This window comes from Panicum hallii, chromosome 3, assembly GCF_002211085.1.
Source record: "Panicum hallii strain FIL2 chromosome 3, PHallii_v3.1, whole genome shotgun sequence".
NCBI classification, from domain to species: Eukaryota; Viridiplantae; Streptophyta; class Magnoliopsida; order Poales; family Poaceae; genus Panicum; species Panicum hallii.
Window position 1 is genome coordinate 56656301 of NC_038044.1, and position 13747 is coordinate 56670047.

A 13747-nucleotide genomic window follows, 5' to 3' on the forward strand; every position below is an offset into this window, starting at 1 on the left:
TCAAAATTAGAAATGTTTCAAGGTTATTTAAAGAGAAATGTTTCTTGTTTTCATTGTTTGGTACAGATTCTGCTGAATGAATGATCAGTTTGTGTGTGCGAGTGAGAGAGAGTAGAACGGAGGGGACGAAAGGCAAAACAGAGTGCCGCCGCTGCTGGGATCTCCGGACTCCTGCCTCCTCTGCCCCCACCAGTCTCGGATCCATGCTCCTCCTCTTACGCTCTCCATCCATCCTAGTCGCGGTTTCCCACACCGCCCGTGCAGGGAGATCAAGGAGCACTTCTGCAGGCTTCATGTGAGGCGAGGAGATCTTCAGGGGCGGACTCGCCGCGGCCGCCCGCCGCCGGCAGTCTCCGGCTCCACGCGTCGTACCTCCACCCCTCGCACCTTCAAGCAAGCACCACCTCTCGTCGCCAGCCCTCCGGCAGCTGGGGCTACACCTCCTCTTCGTCGTTGCACTGTCCATCTGCCGGAGCTATGCAGCTCGTCCGCTAGAAGCGCCGTGCCACGCAGCCACACCCCTCAGGAGCTCCGTTGTCCGTCCACACACAAGCTGTGAGGCCCATCCCCTGCAGTCGCCATCCTTCCGTCAAGTAGCCACAGCTAGCCTCCCTTCCAGTTATGACCGACGGCCTCCATCCGAGCAAGATTCGCCGCTCGTTGCGCCGCAGCGCGTCTGGACCAGGAAGAGGAGGAAGGATATCTAGATCACCTGTTTCGGCGGAAGAACAGCCTGCCGCACACATCGACGAGGTGTTGTTTATTTGCCTCTTCCTTCATTTTTACGTGGCTCGTGCTTTTTCCTCGTATGCCGAGCTACATGTGCATACTTGGTACGAGCGCCCTCACATACATGCTGGTGCTCATCACCAAAGCCTTAATTTCCTTAATCGCGATGCTTTTCCTGGATGGTCTAACCCATGCTGAGGTATTGTTAGTAGCGTGAAAGGGCATGCAAGAGTTAGGCTGCCGGTGCTTCCCATGGCTAGTTGCTGGTGGAGCTAAGTAGCTAATTCATGCACGCTTTAAGTGCTACTTACTGGTGGAGCTAATTCATGCACTTTTTAAGTGCTGGTGTGACAGATGTACGTCGGGCTGCATATCTGGTTGCTTTTTCCGCTTGTCGTTTCTTTTGCAGGTGTGTCACGCCTGCTGTAGGCTATTAGCCCGCGCGTCGGATTGCTCTAGCACAACCCATGTGCTGCTCCTGGGAGTGTCCGACGCTGTTGCCTGTCGCCACCGCGGCCCCCGCGACGCGAGTTAGCGCAGCTCCCGGGATATAACCGGTCGCTGCGCTAGGCCATTGCGACCCTGGATCCCCGAGCGCGCACCCCTGTCGCTTCCGAAGCGTGAACTGCTGATGCTCCTGGGGTGTACTACAGCTGCTCCCGGGCACCCTCCCGTGTCGCTCATTGGGAGCAGCTCGATGGTCGCGGCCCGAGCGCACTTCTCCGCCCCTGAGCCCGGGGGCTCCACAAGGACAACACCGCACCGCCTGGGTCTTCTCCGGTCTAGCAATGCGAGCGGTAGCTGGATGCGATGCAAGTTGGCGTTTGCGGAGGCCCGGGCCGGGTTTCCGACCGCGCGGGCTTTGTGACCCGAAGCTCAAGCGCCCGGCCACCCCGAAGTGGCATGGTAGTGACACCAGAGTCGGTGACGGCGGCGCCCGGCACGGCGCGGCGATGGCCGCAAGCTGTGAAGACGACGGCGGCCCCGCGTGGATGCTGCCGAGTGCCATGTGACAACAGCGACCTCTTCAGGCCAAGCTGCATCCCAGAAGTCTCGGCCTCGAGTGGTTTCCTCGCACGGCTGGGTTGACGCGACCCGCATTGCCGAACCCAAGCTGACGGACCCCAAGGTGCGGCGACCGCGTAAGCTGCTCACGTGTTGCCGGCTCAAACCTCAAAAAGCTAAGTATTTATACTAGTTGCTAATGCATCTCAAATACCAGCTAATACCATGTAGACGCGGGTTGTACTATAGCATAGCAGCTAGTACTGACAACAACTACCTGCTGGTGAGGCTAATTTCCACATGCTTTGAGTATCCGCAGCACAGTGTGCGCCGGAGATGGCTACATCGCGCGCATGGCTCAACATCCCGAGGGCTACATCCATGGCCACCGCCACCCGAGTCCATGCACATGCCGGTCCCAGGACCTCAACGATGCGGGGCTACTCGGGTTTGCGCACGAGGTGCCTCGGGGGCTCACGAATGCTGGCCTCAGCGTATGCATGGCCGGGCTGTCACCTGTCTCTCACTCAACGACTATGCGTTGTAAGTTGTAGTGTAAGTAAGGAGTCAATTCCATGAATCTTCTAACCAAAGCCGACTCTGGTCGCACAAAGCTGACTCCAGTCGTGCCAAGCCGACTCCGGTCGCACCAAAGCCGACCCCAGTCTCACCAAGCCGACTCCGGTCGCCCCAAAGACGACTCCTATCGCACCAAAGCTAACTCCAGTCGTACCAAAGCTCGCTCCGGCGGCAAAGCTGACTCCAGTCGCACAAAACCGACTTTGGTCTCACCAAGTCCACTCCAGTGGCACCGCTTCAGCAGAGGGCCGACACCGGCCGCGATAAAAAGGGAATGGCATTCGAGGCGCCGTCCACCACAGGAGAAGATTGGCCCCACGCCTGATCCTTGGGTCTTCGGTCGGATATGGGGCCGGGGACTACGGTCGGCGTACAGGGAACGGGGGTCTCCTCCGCAGACGATTCACGGAGACGCTCGACCGCCATGGCGCATGAAGGGAGTGGCCTGCGAGACGGGCCCACCTTACCCCCATGTCCCGGGGTGCAACTCGCCACCCCGAGAGGCGATAGTTTTCTTTGCCTTGAAGGAAGAGGTATGGCAGTTGTAGGAGCAGGCATTATTAAATAACCCTAGACTGATGGCTGACGGGGTGGTATATCACAGCATAGTAGGCTGGTAGAACTGTCCAACTCTCACAATAAAGATGAAAGAGCATGCAAGTCTACCACCTGCTACCTTATCCTGACATGCATGCACGCATGTCCCAAGACAAGGACCACCGGCCAACATAAATGGAGCAAGCATGCATGCACCCTTAGGGTGTCCATGCGCCTCAGGGTGTGCATGCACCATGCACCCTGGGGTGCATACGCATTAAAAAGCTATCTCCCTCTCTCTCTTGCCTACTTGATGCACGACCTCCAAGGTGAGAGAGGGCACCTACACGCACTAAAGAAGGAAGCCCATGCATGAAGGGCACGTCACCTCAGGGAGGACGCCTCACCTATTTTCTGTATACAACCCGATGTGGGGATCCTTCTTGGAGGATAAAAGAGGAGACCGAGGCTGAAGAGGGGGGCTCAAGCACGACCTCCCTCCCCATATATTCTCTGGGTCATACACAACCAAAAAATATACGGACAAGTAGGACGTAGGGCTATTATCCTTCGAAGGCCTGAACCTAGGCAAAATCTCTTTGCGCTCACCATCCGTGCTGTCCAAAGAGATCAGCGTGTTTAGCCCTTGGCCGAATCTCTAAATGGAGGTTCCACGAATCCGTGCTCAGGGTACTCACCCACCGACAATTCTTTTAGTGCAGGCATGTATTGTGACTTGGTCAATAATCTCATCATTTGCCAACTAATGTGCTCCTTAGGTAGGGTGTGGGTGCCTATGGTCATAATGTGCGTGTGTATGTGAGTATATGTATTTGTACTATGTTTTAAAAAATATCATTTAACTCCAAATTTTCCAAAATACCCCCACTATTGCCATGGAGATTTCTTCTTGACAAATCAAATGGAAGCAAGAAATAAACAGAAAGATCCTTGAATGAAGCCCTAACACGAAGCATACATAAGAAGCAAGACCCGAAAAGAAACCACTTCTCTTTAGAAAAAACTTCTTCAATTCTAACTTGTGCATAATAAAATTGTCACACTGGGCAATACCACATCAACAATCATAGCAATATTTTGGAGACTCTGGACCTAAATGACACATTAACAAGTTTAATTACCCTAATAATTATTGTTTGTTTGGAAGAGGTCCAGATTCTCTTAGAAATGTTTCAGATCTAGATTATCATTTCAAACATTTTTCTTCTACTGAAATACAATCTCTTGCCAAAATTGTTTGATGGCCAATAGTTTCAGGTCCAGATTCTCCCCGAAATGAACTAGAATATGTGAGAAACACATGTTTGGGTGATTCTCGCTCATAGTTTCAAAATTAGAATGTTTCATGGTTATTTAAAGAGAAATGTTTCTTGTTTTCATTGTTTGGTACAGATTCTGCTGAATGAATGATCAGTTTGTGTGTGTGAGAGAGAGTAGAACGGAGGAGACGAATGGCAAAACAGAGCAGTGCCGCCGCTGGGATCTCCGGACTCCTGCCTCCTCCACCCCTACCAGTCTCAGATCCAGGCTCCTCTCCACATACGCTCTCCATCCATCCTAGTCGCGGTTTCGCACGCCGCCCGTGTAGGGAAATCAAGGAGCACTTCTTCAGGCTTCATGTGAGGCGAGGAGATCTTCAGGGGCGGGCTCGCTGCGGCCGCTAGCCGCCGGCTGTCTCCGGCTCCACGCATCGTCCCTCCACCCCTCACACATTCAAGCAAGCATCAACTATCGTCGCCACCCCCGCCGGCCTGAAAGGACCTTTGATGTTGCCTGGGGGGGGGGGGGGGTTGAATAGGCGGTTTTGAAATTTTTACACAAAAACTTGCAACGAAATTAGTAACTTACCGAATCTCCAGAGATTTCTCCAGAATCTCCGCAACTTTCAGAGTTTCCGTAGAAATCTTTGGAGTCTCCGGAAAAAGCTCAAAGTACACAACACACCTATGGAAATCACAACCAAAAGTAAATCTATTAATTACCATATACTGTTGGGTTGATTCCAAGCTATTTCACTAGATATTTGCAGCTCAAACCTTCTCAAAATGTAGATCAAGAAGAACCTAGAAAGGAGCTAGCACAAGCAACAAGTGGTGAAATAAACGAATCAAGAACAAGTGACACAAGGATTTGTTTACCGAAGTTCGGATCCCTTTACAAGTTGCTACGTCCCCGTTGGGTGCTTCCAAAGAAGCCGGGTCACGCTCAACCCTTTCCCCACTTCACTTCTTGGTTTCTTCCCTTGCGGAGGCGAAATCGACGCTTTCACAAACTTTCCGCGGCACACCACAAGCTTAGGTGCTCACCGGACGACGCCTAGCCGTCTAGGAGGCTTGACCTCCAAGAGTAACAAACACCACGAAGATTTCTCGCTATGAACTTGGGTGCTCAAGAATGGATTTGCTCACTTTCACTTAGTCTTCCTTCCCAATCTCTCTCTCAACCCTAACTCACTTCTTTTCTCAAATCTATTGCAAATCTAGAGTGGGGAGAGCTTCTTAGGGCTGTGGATATGTATTTTATGTGGTAGAACTCAGCAGCCATAAATGGGAGAGGGTAAGGGGTATAAATACCTGTAACACCCTAGGTGTTTAAAATCCTAAGCAACAAAATCTAAACATAGCATCATGCATAATAACCCAGAATCATTGAAACAATGCATCTAATTATGTGTGTGCAAATGCATGTGTATGAATGTGTATGTGCATGTGTATGCATGTGTGTACGTGAGATTTTTTCTTTTGTATTTATAATCTTTCATGCTCCACGTTTCATGAAAAATATAGTATAAAAGCACACTCATATTTTAGTACGTTACAAAGTGTACTTCAAACACCACTTAAACCGTGACTAGTAATTCAAATCCTAGTAGTCTTGAGTTTAGAATAACTTTTAAACCGTGACTCAAATGAATGTTTGGCTAAAACAAAAGTTGTAGATTTTAAAATTCCCTACAACTTTCATTCTCAAAGTTTTTCAAGTTTCTATTCGAAATTTTATGAAAATTTAATTTGAATTCCAGCCCTTTTCTCCCTCCCTCCCTCTCTCTTCTCTCCCCTCTCCTGCTCTACTCCGGCTGGCAGAGAAGCACCGCCACGCGGCAGGGCATCCCTGCGTCGGCGAGCCGCACCAAAGGACAATGCCCCGACAGGCTCTGACCGGCCCGCAACCAAATCGCCCTCCCCTACCCTGAATTCACCCATGCCCAACGCGCGCACGCCACGCAGCCGTCGATTCCTGATGGCTTCCGGTCGTGCCTCCCTCCGTTGTGCCGCGCCCAGCCCCTCCTCCCTTCCTCTGTGCGCCTATAAAAGGGCTGCACCAAGCTCCTGCTCACACGCGCCGGAGTACCACCACCACCCCGCTATTAGCGCCGCCACTCGACCTCACCGTCGAGCCCCACATTTCGCTCCTCCTCTGCCCAAACTGAGGCTCTAAACGGGTCGCCCGCGATCTGCTGGTTCTCCCAACTTTCCCACGTACCCCCTCCCTCACTGGACCACAGCCGCCCATTGGCCGTACCTCGCTGGAGCTCCTGCTCACTGCCGGCAGCCCAACTCCAGCCATCTCAGCCCCAACCGAGCACACCTACAGGTTTCCCTCGACCTCCTCGTGCTCTGTCATACCCGGTTTTTAAAGACAAAACCGAATGCATAACTATATGTATGCCAGGATCAAGTTCCATACATATAGTGACCTCATCAGTGAATAATCAGCAACAGTATCACGAAAAGAGAATTAAAATACTATAAAGATTATCAGAGTTATACAGCTTATCCTGAAAAAGAAGACTCCAAACTTCACAGGCAATCGACCGGGGGTTGCGCAAGCCTAGAACTCAGCATCATCTTTAAAAGACTTCACATCACTTTCTCCTCTGAGCAGCAATTATAACAAGCGTGAGTACACTTATGGTTGGTACTCAGCAAGTGTTGGGAATTATATGACATGAAAGCCAAAATCAAGGAAACGCTGACTGGCTTACTGCGATAAGCAATTTTAGTTGGTCAAATTTTATTAGCACCTGATTACTATAGTATAAGTTCATACCAAAACCCATATTTAAAGAGATAGAAGAGATATAGCATAACCATAACCATAACCACAACCATAACCATGATCCACGATTTAATTTATCTTCAAGTTCATTAATTATGTGAGGGTCCAAGTCACTCTTAACCGTGAGCACGGCTGATATATCAATTTTCACTCTGCAGAGGTTGTACACTTTACCCACAATTCATGTCTCCCGATTTGCCCGAGGTAGCTAGCCTCTTAAACACTTCCGAGGTGAGTGACAAGGGATTCACTATGAGGCCTTTACAAAGATTCCCTAACTTATGACAATCCGCTAAGATTTCAAGTCAAAGCGGTCATAACTCTCCCTAATGAGGCAGACACCTTAACCAGGACCATATCATACCCTCAAGAGGACCGAGCTATACCTCGACAATATATGAGCATAACCAGGACCTTGATTAAGGTATTGCTTTGATATATGAGCATGCATATCTTGAGTTGCTTGATTCAAATCCAACAAGAAACTTCAACTCTCCCATCATGGACATTTCAAGCCCTTTTCATCATGATCCTACTAAACTCATGTTCTAGGAGCTTGATGCTGCAGTGGATCATCATCCTTTTCTTCTCAATCTTGATCATAAGCTTCTTGACCAATATCTCCGGAGTTTCCGAAGATTTATCCGGAGTCTCCGCAAATTTGTCTGGAGTCTTCAAAGGTTGCATTAGCATTGGTCTTTGGCCCATCTTTTGAATCATCTTGATCATCTGTTTCTTGAGGCCCTTGAGAAAATCATTCTCACCAAGAGACTACATATATGATCACTAGAAGAAATAGTTAGTCTCAAAGACACATGACATAGGATAGGGCTCCCCCTTGATATGTGCATCAAGTGCTTGAATTACTTGTTGCATGCACTTGGTTCAAATAAGAATTTAGGGGACTCCATCCTATATCTTGGTCAAGGCACAAGAAATTTGCAACAATGGAAATTATGCCCACGATTACGTACCACCACCAAGGTAGGTAGATTACCACATAAAGTTATATTGAATTGACAACCAACTCATCAATGGCTTGAATAAATAAAGTTCAATTCATTTGAATGACAATAGGTCCCATTTGATGTATTATGGTGAATTTTAGGCTCTTGTGACCATTCAAGATCCATATTGTATACCTAGTTCTTCCACCCGTTGTTGAATTGATCATGCATTTCCACAATGGAGAGCTAACAATGAATTCCATTGTTTAGTTCCTTCCTTTTTCCAACTTACTCAAAATCCAAGTGCCAAAAAGAGTGGACGGAATAATCCTAGACCATCCAAAAACCCATGGGAACCATTCAACATCCTTTGACATATTCTTTTCTCCAACAAGTGAGACTATGCAACATAAAACTTGAATGAAACCATTAGTCCTGCAAGATAGAGTCTAAACTCCCCCTCAAAGTGTGCATACAAGAACATACAAAGTATACTCATACACACTCACGGCTATCATCCCTCGTGAAGCTACGCTTGGCTGCCATGGATCAGTGTTGCTTCCATCATCACCAAGCAAATCAATCATCGCTGCCATCACATTCTTCGCAGTCAGAGCAGAGCATCGCCTTTAAGAAATGGGCTCAGGGAAGATGTTACCGTTGCCTCGCGCGTGACCACCAAGTCAGCTCTTGCAAGGATTCTTTCCTATGCATTTGTTGTTGACGCCCGGGACATCGGGAGCGGCATTGTCGCCTTCGGTCCATCTCTCTTGCTCCACAAGTCCACCCTTCCTCCCAGCAAACAAAGATTTGGGTTGACATGGCAGCCATGCCTTGGTTGAGTGAATGTAGCTCTACTTCAACAGCAAACACCATGCCTGGGTCTCCATCCCAAGGACACCGCTACCCCACATCAGCTTCATGGCTGACTAATTCACTTGTGAAGAACGCCGATCCTATTTGCCATGGCTGTTGTTGTGCCTTTTCCTAATTCAACTCCTTTGGATGTCCAGTCTATGTTGGCACCTCTAATGGAGTCTTTGCAATCCGAGCTCCAACACTTGATTGCAGTTCATTTGGAGGAAGTGTTATGCCCCCTCAGGGAGGAAGCTTCTACTATAAAGTTGTGGCTAGCATGTGTGGCTAGCCGTTTGGAGCGTGTGGAGCCATGTGAAGAGCATGCTCCCATTTCCAACTTGGCTGATCTCTTCGGCCCCTGTTCTCCAGTTCGGAGCTCTCCGGCACCATTGATTCTTGCTTCTCTTGTGGCTGCTTGCACACATGCCGACTCCATTAAGCGCAAGGACACATGTGCAGATAATGCAGAATCCGTCATCAACGAGATGACCATAGAGGTGGCCAAAAGGACGTTGGGCTTAGAGATTCACCAAAAGTTGCCCACTGAGCAGGCCTTCGAGGTGCCCTGTGGGACCTCCACTTCCCGGATGTTAGAACCGTTGTTGCTACAGACCATCACCTCTATTGAGGATGTTGTTCTGGTGGAGGACGCATCTGATGATGAGGAAGCCATCTTAGATGCACAAGTGACAATTAAGGACCCTATCCTTCTCGTCACCATTGAAGATAGCTCTACCCAATCTACGGTTGAGGTCATGGCTGAAGAGCCCCGACTGTTGGAGGATCCACTGATAGAAGAAGTGTCTTCTCTGGCTGCCATAGCTACGAACGATGAGGACCTTGCCTATACTCCTACACTTTCCCCTTCACCACTGACCACGAAAACAAGACGACGGCGTAATTCCTACGATGGATAGTCACTTCGTCGAAGTGCCCATCTTGCAAATCGCGGTGTGTTGAATAATTTGGGAATTGTTGGCACTGATGCAAGACTATGCAGATTGCCTAAAGGAGTCGTTGCCGCCAGACCTCCACAAGCTATTGATGAGTTTAAAAGGTGGTGCCTTATGGGATCTAGTGGTGGAGATTGCTTCACATCGTTGTTAAGTGGTCTTTGATGTGGTTTGTTTGTGTTGTTGGCTAGATGTTGTTGGTAGAGTTGGTATAGTTGCTTGTAGCTGTTGTTTTAAATTGTAAACCCGTCTTGTAGTGTTGCTTACCCGGTCTGGATCTTCTTCTTTATTAATATAATCGGCAGCTCTTCTGCCTGGTTCGTTTAAAAAAAAAAATCTGCTGCACTGGCTAGAATCAATTCTTGCAACCAAACGGGCCCTTAGTTTCAAAGTCGCTAGTCTGTTAGACTCAAGCATATTTTTAGACTCAAAAAGCCATGCGTCAAGTGGTTATCAACTTTAGTTAATTAACATTTGTTAGTATTTCCTTTGTGTACATGATACTGTGGTAATATCACAATATATGAGAAGTGAAACATGTGACTCAATAATAGGTGAGAGAAGTGAAAAGAACATAGTGGAATGACTAATTAGAGTCCAAAAGTATTACCGATATTATCTACTTCCATAAAAAATATGGATATACATCTATTTTCATATCCATGTGTCAATTTTATATGTTATACATGGATCTTTCTTACTCATTTTGTCAAATGCAGATATTGGACAATTTGGGTTTCTATTATATCCATGTTCCAAAAAAATAGTGACTCCTCTGTTTTTCAAATTAAGTAAAATGCTTTCTTGTTTCATTGGGAGAGAAAAAAAAGTGTGGTGTATGATGTAAATTCTTTGGTAATGAATTTTAATTTATCTCATTATCAGTCTATCTCTACTGCCGGTCGAAGACCGATTAAGTGGTACAGGATGAGGATAGCTGAACAGGAACAGGAACACAAATTGAGTAGAGTGACACTACGTGAAAGCCCTTAATAGGTCATGTGCTATTGGTAACGGGTCTGCGAGGCCCGTTACAAATTTGCAAACTGGTAACGAGCGTTTGTCCATGCCCGTTACTAATAAGGCCTCCAGGTCCATTCCTGACCTGGCCTCTTTGATGCTCGTTACTGATAATCTATTATTTGTAACGGGAGTCGAACAAAGCCCGTTACTAATGCTATTGGTAACGGGCTATATTAAATACTCATTCCGTTTCAAACTGTAGATTATTTTGATAAATCTAGATGTATAATTTTTACTATATATCTAGACATATAGCAAAAATTATACATCTAAATTTAATTTGCCAAAACGACCTATATTAGAACGCAGAGAGCACGTGAATAGTAGTGATGCTGCGTGCGGCGTGCCCACTGCCCAGCCCTGTCTGCACGTCGCTCTCCTCCCTTCCTCTCTCGCCTCCCTTTCTGCACTCGGGGCAGAGCAGGCATCCCTACTCATTCTCGAGTAGCGTCCTGGTCCGATTAAGTGCGTGCGTACGTCCCCATCTTTGTTAGTCGACTTCTCTTCCCTTTCTCTATGTTTACAACACTCACAGCAGCGCTTTTTTTTTCGTTGGTATTTTTCTTAAATGCTTAGGGGTGCTTACAGACGACAATGATTTTTCCCAGCCATTTAAAGATTTTTTTAAAGCATTCGCTGGACCACACACAGCAGCCAAGAGCCAGCGTCCCTCGTGCACGGACCAAAGTTACCAGAAGGTGGGACGCGGATCGACAATTTTAAATTTCCGATTTACAAGGGGTATACCTCTTCGGGATGTTTGGTTCGAGATTGGGATCATGATCCATAGAGAATTGAAACGTAGCTATGGAACGGGGATCATTATCTTAAAATAATCATAATAATTCCTTGAATTTTGTTCGTCTGTTGTAAAAGAGGTTTCGATCCTTAGTATGTTTTTTATGCCGCTTTCTCTCTGATTATATGTAAAATTATAAGTTACGTCCTTGGGCCTACAGCGTGTGGGCTAAGGCCCATTTGCCAATCATATTAGGTCTCCAACCAGCTCAGCTGTATGTACAGCCGCCGTCACCGCTGTCTGCAGCTTTGCTTCTTCGCGAGCCGGAGGCCATCATTCCGTTGAAACAAAGAATGCAAATTAGTTTCCCTGTCTTCATCGCCTTCGACGATCCGGTGTACCTTGGGACATCGTTCCAACGTGCGTCCCAAACATCGATCCATGGCTCGTACCGCTTCGTCCCCGAACCGCGTTCCAGAACGGTCGATCCGAGGACGCGGAACATGGCTGCGACCTGCATTTCGTGTGACTGTGGCACGGACACGGGCCATGATGCAATGCAGTTGCTGGATTTGGCATTGCTGCTTGCTGCCTTCCTCGGGGAATCTATTTGTCGCGCGCGACTGGCGTGCGAGCCATCGCAGAAGTGGCGCCCCAACCCTGTTCATCTTCCTCCCCGAGCTAGGGGAGGGTGGAGCGGCCGTCAGCAAGCTAGGGAAGGAGAAAGGGATGGAGCAGCCGTCGGCGACACCGACGGCGGGGTGACGATCGAGGCGGCAAGGTTGGAATTTCGGGTTGCCGGGGCTTCCAATGGCCATCGGTCTTAGAGGAGGAGATCGGCTGCGGCCCGGCGGTGGTGGCGGTGTGGCCGACAGCAGAGGCGAGGCGGCACGGGAGCGCCGCCAGCCGGGAGGGGCCGGACAACTGGTGGGCAGTGGCCGGGGGCCGGGGCGAGGAGAAGGCGGCGGTGATGAACAGGCGGCGCAGCGGCGGCAATGGAGGGCAGTGGCAGAGGCGTCGTCGGAGCAGTGGGAGGTGGGGGAGGGGGGAGGATGAGGTGGTCTTCTACGACAGCTCCGTGTAAGCTAGAAATAGATAGCCCCACCTTCCTTGTCTACTACTACTTTCCCTAGCCTTCACTGCACGTCGTCATGCTGTCAGTCCTCCTGTCACTCACGTGCCTGTCGCTCGATGATCGGCTCCTTTTTCTTTTTTTGACCTGGTCCGATCGGCCAGCGACCCAACGTAGGATACTAGGATGCAAGGGTTTAAACAAACAAATTTTGATTTCTTTTCAGAAATTTTTAAATTTTTTGGGAAGTATTTATAAAATTACTTTACATCATCGTATGTTACAAAGAAATTTTGGACTTCTTTAACAAAAGCAAATAGGGAATTTTCTCCAACTGCTGATGCAAGTACTATATCTCTTATTTTGAGAAGATAATAAGAATGGTTTCTCTAACGATTGGTCCATTGTTTTTGTTTTGTTGATTGGTTTTTGCTCCCATAGTAATTTATCGGAGGCTTCCAAACAGGCCAGCAACGTAGCCGTCGGACGAATTTTTCGGAAAATGGGTACCTCCCGGGAGGCGCGGGGCCGGGGACCTCCCCCCATCCAATAGGCGGGAGGTTCCAAAACTTTTTCCAGGCCCCTCCCGAGGGCCTCTTCGCGAATAAGAAATTTTTCTTATTCGCGAAGAGGCTCCTGACGCGGCCGCGGAGGGGCATCCCGCCCGTTGGGCGGGCGGGAAGTTCCCCCGCGCTATATAAGCCTCCACCTGCCTCTAAATTCCCATTTTATTCAGCAAAAACTAGGAAAAAAAGAAAGAGAGAAGAGGAAGCAGCGAAGCGCTGTTCACACGTCGGTTTGGAAATATATTCTCATTCTAGTCGTATAATTACTTGAAAATAACTATAACTTAGAAAATATTTAAACTATTTTTTTATCATACTATTTTATTTTTAATGGCTTGATGTATCGTGGCGGCTCCGGCCCATCATGGATGACGGCCCGTTCGAGCTCCACCTTCGGGTCTTGGCCCAATATGTGTGGTGTGGGTCTCGCTCGGCCTGCAGTTGCGGGCCTACGACGGAATGAGATCAAGTCACGCCACAAAGTTGCCATGGTCAAGGCCCAGAATTCGGGCCGGACCCGGTTTCTCCAGTACCACAAAGCGCATGCAGGCCACCACTGACGTAGCCCAAGGCAACCACGGACGGCCCAGCTCGCCGGCATGCGCGCACACCCTGTATAAAACTCACCCATCCCTCCTCGCTGCGCCTCTCGCCCAAAG